We start from the raw sequence: 11143 nt of genomic DNA on the forward strand, positions 1-11143 counted from the left end.
AAATCGTACCATTGGTTTAAATTGTGACAATTTGTTTTTAATTTATGTAAATGGTTCAAAACCACGTGTTTGAGTGTGAAAACCAAATGTTTCTATCACTTAAAATTATAAATCGTACCGTTGGTTTAAATTGTGATAATTTGTTTTTAATTTATGTAAATGGTTCAAAACCACGTGTTTGAGTGTGCAAACCAAATGTTTCTATCACTAAAAATTATAAATCGTACCGTTGGTTTAAATTGTGACAATTTGTTTTTAATTTATGTAAATGGTCTAAAAGCACGTGTTTGAGTGTGCAAACCAAATGTTTCTATCACTAAAAATTGTAAATCGTACCGTTGGTTTAAATTGTGACAATTTGTTTTTAATTTATGTAAATGGTTCAAAACCACGTGTTTGAGTGTGCAAACCAAATGAACAACAACAACAGCTGTGTCATAAAGAATCATACTTTACATCACTTGGTTTAAAATAACCGCAGAATAATCAATAACAACAACTATGTTATATATAAAATCGTAGAGTACAGTACTTGGTATATACTAACTTTAAATTAGAGATATATAGGGGTGAGTGGGAGGGAACTTAAGCTCATCTATCGACGTGTGAGTAATCTTAAAATCCTACCTACATATTCAGGGAATTCAATGATATCTGGATAGCCAGGGGGTAGGACCATAGATTTATAAAGCCCGAAGAGCTAGAAGGCGTACTTTTACTGAAAAATGTACTAAACATTAATATAGTCCTTCCCTCCGCTAGAAATTTAAGTTATATCGCCAGAGGTATCTTATGTGAAGATTTTATTTTATTTCTACTTTTTGCCTGACACACCTTATAACTGTGATTATCTGATCTTGAGAGCCTTCTTTGAAATGCGCACTGATAAGATTTTGCTATCATATATAGCATATATATTTTATTGCGCCGACTGTCAGCAAGAACAAACGGGGATAGCAATTATATTTTTTCAGGGTTAAAAAATCCAGAGATTGTCTTAGTAAGAGTGCAATTTTTAAAAATTGAATTCTGAGTGGGGATGAAATTGAAATCAATTTTCCAATGGGTCTGAATATTTTCAGAGTATTTTCTCACCTGGAACGAATTTTTTGCCAAATTTTCCAGTGGGGCTGGGTTCCCAGCGGGTCTGTGTTATGATATACATGATATAGTCAAACACTGTTGTGAATATCACGGTCTCAATTACAGATCTCATAAAGTGCTTTGAACCTTTGTTTTTTCATGACTGGACCTTATAGAAGAGAGAAGGGGGTAATTCTCAAGTTACATTTTTGGGAAGGATCATCTCAATAGCTAAAATGATTACACGCCCTAATTTTTCAAAGAGTATTAGGAGAAATCATCCCCAAAATCATAAAATATACGTTTTTATTTTATAATAAGAGCAGCACAAGGATTCGATGGCCAAATTATCAAGAACATGCTAAGAACATTGTTAGGCATAAACCTTAAAACATTAAAAACACCCAAAGGCTTCAAAATCATCGATGTTCTTATAAAAAAAACGATGCCTTCCATCAAATTTTTAGGATTTTCTTCTAGAGTGCCAACTCAATTTGCTTATCCCAAGTCGTTTCTTTTTTTTTATAGTTCTTCCTGGGCAAATATAGAACGAGAGCAGCGCCACAATTTACCAAAAATACTGGCACCTTCTTTATTGGTACATCTCCTGCTTTCGAAGTGGTCTTATATTACTATGTCAACGTGTTTAGGTTGTTGGGGGAATCCCCTTCTTCTTAACACCAGCATTAGCAGCGCAACCAGGGGAACGAGCATGCATTGTAGGTTTCTATCAAAACCAATGGGGACAACATCCTTCAACCTGCTGGAATATGTACCGCATTGCCTTTTCAGTTAATTGTTGTTCCATCTCTGTCTCCAAGCTTTATAAGAACATCAAGATGCTCAGTTTATTTTTGGTATATAGTTTTTGAGATTTTTCTCTTATTTTCCTTCAGAAAAAGTTTTTTTATCGTTAGATATCGTCGAATCTGTACCCAATAGAATACTTGAACTAATTTTGAACATATTTTAGGGGTGTTTTGTGGAAACAACAGTTTTTCACCAAAATTGAAATTATAAGAACTTTATTCAAGATGACAACTTTCCTGTCAGTTTGAATGATAAATTTTGAAAGTGCTGGCTTGAAATTTTCACAGTATTATCTTGATGTCCTTTTTCATTGATTTCTAAAAAGATTTCACTGAAATATTGTGAAGGCATTTGAGGCACTTTATTAATTTTTGAGTTCTTTCAGCCCTGCCATTTTGTGCTTGTTTAAATTTCTTATTGTTGATTTTTCCTTTACAATGATTTTATAATGCAAGTGTATTATCAAGGGCATATCATTAATGTCTAAAATGCACTGAGAAGTGAGTATTAACGACAAACCAATAAAATTTACCATTAAAGATGCTATATTACTGATTTCTTGATAAAAAAAGGTCATCAGATACGACTGAGATAGAACAACAGAAATTCAGATGTTATCATTCCAGCCGCGGCTTTCTTATAGTATGGTCTCTCTAAGGAGGGTACGAAAACCAGCAAGAAGTTAAAATAAAGTCCTTCTCAGTAGTATTTTGCTGTAAACTTTATTTTATCTGTTATGTCATAGTATTTTTTTATTTTGTCTGATAAGAACTATTATTAGTAATCACATATCAACAAAATTCTGGAGCTTTTGATTTTACAGTTTTTTTAACTAGACCCCCATTTCTTTACTTGATAGCGTGATTTGAGATTTATTTTTGCGTGATTCCAAATTTGATCGTGATCAAAATTTTAGCGTGGTGCGTGATAGGACAAAAATTTGAGACGTGATGCGCTATTTGGGCTAATTTTTATGATCGTGATAAGAGCAAGAAAATTAGCGTGGTGGCGACATGAGGGGCGGCTTTTCATCCTTCTTTCTCATGAAATATGATCGTTTAATAGTTTAATACAAAAGAATTGAACACGTCATAATAGAAGGTATTTCATCATATCTAACATTTTCTAGAAATTCAACAAAAGTTTTTTCATTTTTTGAGAGAAGTTTTGAGTACTTTTTCGGCCCTTAGGATTCAAAACTGTAAGTATTAACTAAAATTTACATTAAAATGTCATCTTTCAGTATTAAACTGTTGAAAATTCCATTGAAAATCATTGATTTTCGTGAAGTTTTGGATATAGTTATAGAGTAAAAAAATGGATAGTTTTCATCCTTTAATCATGCTTAAAATCCTTTAAATTGAGAAAGAATGGTAAAAAAATAACGCCGGTTCTTTTAACATCGGTCCTTATTACGCCACGAGCCCAAAAATTGCCAATAAGGGCCGGCGTAAAAAGGGCCGAAAAGGTATCAAAAATACCCGAGCGAAAAACCGCAATTTGACTTCTGGTGTTACTAATTAGACTGATTATAAAGTTTTATGATAAATACTTAATTACAATTACAATTACAAAATTTTTTAAATGCTTTATAGACAAGGTCTAAAGTCTATTCACGATAAGTGTGCACTCTTTTTTCTTTTACCTACAACTTTTGAAAGAATTCTTCAATCTTCATAAATTTGGTGTCATTGGAAAGATATTAGTGAGTGGAACAATTTGAAATAAAAAAATCTTCAAAAAAATTCTGAAATTGAAGATGAAAATGAAGAAGAAAAAAATGAAGATCTTGTAGAAAAGTGCTATAACTATCATTTTCACTGAAGTGAAACCTTGATCATAGAACGTCATCACTGTTAAAAAAAATTCTCAAAAATAATCATTCAGTCAAAAGATATCAAACAAAGTTAAAAGCTAATTGACGTCTAAAAACGCTGTTTTCTGCTGTTTTCTGCTGTTTTTTGGGGTCATTCACTTATTAACTTTGTATCATAACTTTGTATTGAATAAATATTTTAGTGAAAGAATAAAAGATCAAAGAATATCTCCAGTGAAAATAAAAGTTAAAGCACTTTTCTACAAGATCTTCATTTTTTTTCTTCGCCATTTTCATCTTCATTTTTAGAATTTTTTTGAAGATTTTTTTATTTCAAATTGTTCCACTCACAATTATCTCTCCAACGATACCAAATTTAAAAAGATTGAAGAATTCCTTCAAAAGTTATAGGTAAAAGAAAAAAGAGTGCACACTTATCATGAATAGACTTTAATTTTAGGTATAAAACATCAGAATGGCTTTCTTCTCAAAAGCAATTTCTTTGAGATAACATTAAATAGGTTAACCCTTTAAGTACCAATGTCGTATATCAGACATGGGCTATTTAGGAGGGCGAAGCCCTCTTGTAATGCCCAGTTTGAGTTAGAAATCCTCATTCTTGGTCTAACTCATAGGAATTGGATTGAGTTTCATGGTCAAGCAAAAATTAAAAAAAACATTGGTTTTTGTCTTGTATTCAAAAGGCTAGAACACGCGCCCGGGGGGGGGGGCGTCACTCAATTGAAAAACGACCGTACGTGTGACACAAAATTAGGAGAACCCATACGGTGCATAGAAGATTTAGCCAAATTTGAGTAACTTCTGGTGAAAAATCGACCCTAGCGGTGCATTTTCTTCAAAGTTTTTGACCATTTTTGAAATTTTACATCCTAAGAGTGCACGTTTTCTCGTTCTCACTTGTTCCCTCTGACACGATTAATTAACAGACTAGTTTGCTAGTCTAGTTTTGAGGTCAAAATTAATCTAATTAATATTAAATTTCACTGACATTGACATTCAAACAATGGCAACAAAAGATACAGAAGAAACACTATTTCAAAAAGTATCATATTTCTATAAAATCTGACAATCCGATAATCGTCTGTGCCTTAAAGTTATAGCACTAACACTACAGGGTGTCCGGAAAAAAAGTATTGAGTCGTACCACTTCTATAGAAAAAAAGTTCTTGTGTGTGTTTCACTAAATTTGAAATGTTTATCAAAGTTTCTCTCTGTGTCGTATTAATTGTCATGAGACATCTTTTATGAATAACTTTTACAAAAAACAATCCTCAATAACTTTAACGTCATAAAAATTGTAAAGAAAGTTAATTCTTTTTAATATTGACTGTTGTAAAAACAATTATTGTGTCGGTGTATATTTTCTTACATTTTGTTAAACACACGCAACAACCTTATACTAAAAAATCATGTTCGAACTTGATAATTTTTTTCGGGACACCCTGTAGTCCATCACTTTAAGCGTGTGCTCTTTTTCTACTATGTGGGAACTACTCTTAAGGGAGTCTTTCTAGTTTCACTGACATATTTTCCACATAGTAGCAAACTGGAGTGCGCACTTAAAGTCATTGGCTTTTATTACAATTCAATAGACCTTTTCATAAATTTCGTTACGAACATCACTTTGCCTCGTTTTGAAATTATTGTCATGGTGATTTACTCCCAGCGGATTTTATCAAAACTACTTTCTATTCCAAAATATCATCTAATGTCTCAGGGGCCATAATCACCATGGCAATTATTTGAATACGAGGCAAGTGATGTTCGTGACGTAATTTATGAAAAAGTCTTTTCTACGCAAATTTATCAATACACCTTTTTGACCGTAGTCGCGCGGGCATTTTTTTGTCTGCTTTATCCCACTAAAACCGTCCCAGTCCTTTTTTCGCACCCATAGACAATAGAAAAATGCGTCAAAAAAGGATTGGGACGGTTTTAGTGGGATAAAGTGGACAAAAAAATGCCCGTGCGACTACGGTCGAAAAGGTGTATAGGGCTGTGGATTTTTCCACACTTTTCTGTTTTTTTTTCTTCACTACTTTGGTTGGGTCCAATCTCCTTTACTGGACAGCACCATAACAAGAGTTGGTAAATCCATTTTCTTTCTTTTACTACTTAACAAACCGTCTTGTCTCATCTTTTGAACGGCCCGGTGAATTTTTGAAAAGCGTTCATCATTCATTGGTGGTAATGTCTGTGACCGGGGTTTTCTGTTAGTCACCGGACTCAATTTAATTGGTGTAACACAGGGTGTACCCGGTTGAATTTTATTCCGTTTAAGTCTTTCTTTCTCGTCATTACTCGTAGGTTGTCCTAAGAAATTGTTAGCGTCTTTTGCATATCGGACTTCCTTTTTTGGAGGTAGTGATATTCTAGCTTTAGCATAGCTGTAATAGATTGAGAAATTTGTAGCGACAACTGATACTGGTAGAGCCACCATGAGTAAACCACATATAGCAGCCATAATACCGATAACTCGTCCGAACCAACTGTTTGGATACATGTCGCCATATCCAACCTAGCGGTAGAAAAGATGATCATGAGGCTGACGTAAACGTTGAGAACGTAAATAAAGAAAAATCTTGGTCTTAGATTCCAGAAAATTATATAGGGAATATACACCGGGGGGGGCTTGGCGGCTGATGGGGACGTGCCGCTGGAGTTGGACCCTGTCAGAAAGAAAAATCGAAAAGTTTTCCTATTTTCAGGTGGCCGAAATGAATAAAAGTAGACGAAAAATTGAACTTTTTTCTAATTTCCACCCTGAGAATGGTCCAAAATTACCAAAAGTCGATCCTGTCAGAACACATCTTGAAAATTAGTAAATTTTAGACCATGTCAGATATCTGATATCCCCTAAAAAGGGGACCCTGGCGAGTGGCACGTTCCCTTACCCGATTTTGCCTAAGTGCCCCCCAATAAGTATATTGCCTATATTCCCCAGTTAAAGTTTGAAAAAGTAATTTTTTTTACCGTTGTCATAGTAATGAAAGCCCACCATAGACTATGCAGAACAGAATGGAACTCAGTATTCGGATCTTCCTGTTCGGTAAAATAACAACCGAACGCAAAAACGGTTGCTAACAAAATCATCAAGAAAACCAGCAGAAGAAGTTCAGGTAACGATGACTTCAGTGTGTTAAAAAGTACTTGTAATGTGTAATTGTAACGAAACGAGCGGAAAATCTTCAAGATGCGGAACACGACGAGAATATTGATATAGTTTTTATAGCTTTTATACGATGGGTATTGGCAAAATAATATATCAATATAAATCGGAATGATAGACATGAAATCAGCAATGTTTAATCGTGATCGGATGAATTTCTTTTTGTTTGGGAATATCATGAATCGTATGACAAGCTCCATTGTAAAGAAGATGTTTAAAACGATTTCACTGTAATTGATGAATAGACCAGCGTTTCTTGCTTTTTCGTTTGGAGGGTCTTTGATGAAAGACATGGAGTTTATGATGGGGAGTATGATGTAAATCAGCAACAATACGTGATGGATTGAAGAATAAATCTAAAAATTTAAAGTATATTGTATGTTAAGTAAGTAAGTTGTCGGAGGCAACCCGAAGGCTCCTCTTTCGATAGCTATATACGCAGGTAGGGGAGGGTGCCACTCTTTCTCCCTGGATTGCTCCACTTACCCTTGATCCTGCTCTTAGGGCCCCTCTTAATTGTTGAGCATCAAGCAGAGAGGCATCAAGTACCATTTTGGGAATCTTGCAAGCTTGCAAGCCGTTTCCGGATGCTCTATCACTGCACTACGGTCGCTTTAGTATTATATGTTAGTATTCTTTAATGTCATATTTTCAACTATCACAAGCTGAATTGCTCTAAATAGTCTGGTTTTAGTATATGAATAAAAAAGGTTTTATGGAGGTACAATTATTCGGAACCCTCCTTATCATTTGGGACCTTAGAGTAGCCATTCCAGTTATTTATAGTTATGTTGTGGAAATGAGGTCGACTCAGTAGTTTGCATGTGGGCTAGTTCGAGCTTTTTTTGCTCGTAGAATAAGTTTGTGGCAAATTTCATGGTCGTGAAGAAAGCAAAATAAGTTGGAGCTATTACTTGATGAGAGGTACCACTTGGGAGGTACCACTTATAAATACCATTGCTGTTTACTCAACAATATCAATTTTCTCCTTGAACTTTTCTTTAGCCACTTATGGTTTCAAAGTTTTCAATGATTAAATCTCATGTGTCAGTGACAAGTAATATAGTAAAAAGTTGAATTGTTTGAGAGTTCGACCTATTTTCCCGATATGTCGTAGTTTTACGTTACTTTTAACCCATTAAAATAGGAATGGATTTTAAGACAATTTTCAAAGTGAATAGTGTGGGGGGGGGCTCCGTCGCAAGACATTTTTCATTCGTGGAACAAAATCTAAGGATTTGAAACCCTGCAACTCAAAATGCTTGGTATCAAACATAAACCCGTTATAATATATTTACCTTAGCTGCTTTAGAAGAATATGCATCGTCAAAGAACTTCCACAGTTTATAGCGAATCTCGTAACGCTTTCCTAGTGCTTCGAAATTGTCTTCGTCAGGCTGCTAATGAATCCATTTCGAAATGTGGCCCTTTAAAACCTTTCAGCTTTGCGTCTTTATCTCTATTTGCAGTGAAACCTTCCCAGCAACAGCTTTGCATTTGCTCTTCATCAAGGCCCCAGAACCGGAGCTCCGTCGCAAATGAGGGTCCACAGACGTTGGTAGGATAATGCAATTCGCCGGTTCGAAAATAGTTTAGGATCTGAACAAATGCCGTCGGGCTACGATCAAAAAAAAATTCTTCTTTGATAGGGTCATATGCAGGCGAATGTTTCAATAGCATGAAATTTTCAGCAATCCATGATAAACGAGTTCCAGGTATAGCTTTTAGTGTTGATAAAAATGCCTCGTGGCGTTGGCCGCCCACGTTAAAAACTAACCTTGTATTATTGTTAGTTGTTTCTGACATTGTGCGTGACACCAGCGGCTAAATAATTATTTCTGTATTTTTTCTACAATTTTTTCATTGATATGAAATGACATAACATCGAAATTTATTATGTAGAAAATTCGATTAGATTGAAGGTTTCGTGAACCATCTATCAGAACCACAAATTAACCAAACCAAAAGTGCCCTTCCTTGACTTTTTGAAGCTGAAAAATGAAAGAAAACTTCTTTTCAATATTTTTTTAACAAAGAAGATTTTTAATTGTTTGTGAGGCTTTCCAAGTTTTATCGCGTAGTTTTAACCACCAATTTTCAACAAATTTCGTTCAAAGATGAAAACCTCATTTGGAAAGAAAAAGCCGATGGAAAAAAACAGAGATCATGAAATAAATGTTTCAGTGACTTCCTATTCAGATTATAGATTTTTGAGCCCTCTAGCAATGAAGTCCTATTTGATAAACCTTTTATTTTGCAGATGGCAATCCAAAAGTATTTCATCCATTTTTAGAAATGATAAATTTTGGGATGAAATTTTTATAGATCCAAAATGATTAAAAATTCCCTATCGATTTATATCAGTTCGTGATGATGTTGTTATTGACAGGCCTTAAATTATCATTTTCCAAATAATCATCAATTTTCACATTCCAATAACTTTAGGATTTTGTGAAATTTATCAGAATATATTTTGATAAAACTTCAAATAAGTAAGAATTTTTTTTCAACCACTTACTAGTTAAGACTTTCTAAGATGAGTCATAAAAAGAAGATAGATGAAACCCTATACAGGATAGCTCAGGCCCAGCTTGCACCAATACGTCACAGACTAAAAAGGACCCTTTCCCGACTCGAAAAGACAGTCATAAAATCGTTCCTGGTTAGAATGATGCCTTAAAATTTCATTCCCATTGAGAAACCACTAGAAAATAATTTTGGGAGTTCCCAATTATTTTTGGGTTGTAAACATAAGAATATTAAATCCTGAGCAATAAAAAAATCTGTTAATTTTTCACTTATTTCTTACTTTAGACTTACTTTGATTTTAGACTAGCAAATGTTAATTAATCATGTCAGAGGGCGGGATTCAAGGACAGTGGGCGTTTGTAAAAATAGAAGCTGCGTAGGAGAACGACCAAAAGTTGGTGAGAGGGTGCTGATTAGCAGTTTCTAATTTCATCCCTTGTCACCGAAAAATCTTCTTCCCAATCTTACCTAATTCCTACGCTCACTTTTTCCGCGTGATACCGTTCCCGCCTACTTTGATTTGTCTATGACTTGTTCATTTCTGAGGCAGGGAGCTTATTATTCGTAAAGGAATGTGCAATCCATAGTTTTAATGATGAAATTTGACATTGTTTTCAATTCTTTAATGCAAAAAATATCAATGTAAACCTTCCAATGCTAAGTTCCGAAATTTCCCACACCAACCCAAGAAGGGAAATACTCTTTTTTGACCGTAGCTAGGCATTTTTTGCCGCTTTATTCCACTAAAACCGTCCCAGTCCTTTTTTTGCACCTATAGACAATAGAAAATTGTGTAAAAAAAAGGATTGGATCGAGTTTAGGGGATAATTAAAAAATTAAGTGGCATGCGCCTGACCACGCGACTACGGTCGAAAAGGTGTATGCTTTGGAACAAGTGAGAAAAAGAGGGCGGAATGTAAGACCATAAATGGGTCTGTAACGCAGGGTTGTAGTTACGTTTCAAAATATATCAACAAGGCTAAAATTAACTATGCACAGGAAAAAAGTCTATTGCAAAAGTATATTTTCGAAAACTCGTCTTTATTTTTTTTAATGCTCGAAAATTTCCTTTCAACGAAAGCAAGCCTATTCAAAATAAGAAATGAACTTAAAAATGGGAAGATGTGCAAGAATTAAAAGTGTACACTTTAGAGTAAATGCGTAAATGTACTGAGCTGCTTATTTTGCGAGGTCATTAGAGATATTGTTGATAGGTCATTCATTATCGAGGTCTGATTCTTGGAAAAATAAAAACAAGGGTAGAAAAGAATGAGTGGAAAAAATTGGCTTTTAGAATCTCAATTCTTACAGTGCAGCAAAGAATCGGTGAAATCTGTATCCATATATTGCAATTTTCAACTCAATTCGCAATTTTTCTTCGATTTGCTGAAATTTACTATCCTTACATTGCATTTATCATGATTCCACCCTTATACTAGACGATTCTATCGTCTACAGATTATCACTAAAAAAGGGAATAATTCAGGAGCCGGAATAAATTTGAAGACGGACTTCAGTTCGGGGCGAAGTAAACTGTGGCGGAGGTGTTTACAGTGTTGTTGTTCCAAAAGTCTACCGCCAATACTTTTCCCGTAAACCGCCCTGGCGCCCTGACTATGCGCTTATATATTTCCTTGCGTTTACTGACACTCTAAAACGGACGATAGCATCGTCTACCGTTATACACGCTTTTTTTATAAGAATAGTGTACTTTG

At 34.6% G+C, this 11143-nt stretch overlaps 1 pseudogene; it reads right to left on the bottom strand.

The window, feature by feature from the left end:
- Nucleotides 1-5457: 5457 nt before the first annotated feature.
- LOC136819292 (potassium voltage-gated channel protein Shaw-like) lies at nucleotides 5458-8721 on the bottom strand (annotated as a pseudogene).
- Nucleotides 8722-11143: the final 2422 nt, after the last annotated feature.

Source organism: Clytia hemisphaerica, unplaced genomic scaffold, assembly GCF_902728285.1.
Source record: "Clytia hemisphaerica strain Z4C2 unplaced genomic scaffold, Clytia hemisphaerica genome assembly, whole genome shotgun sequence".
NCBI lineage: Eukaryota > Metazoa > Cnidaria > Hydrozoa > Leptothecata > Clytiidae > Clytia > Clytia hemisphaerica.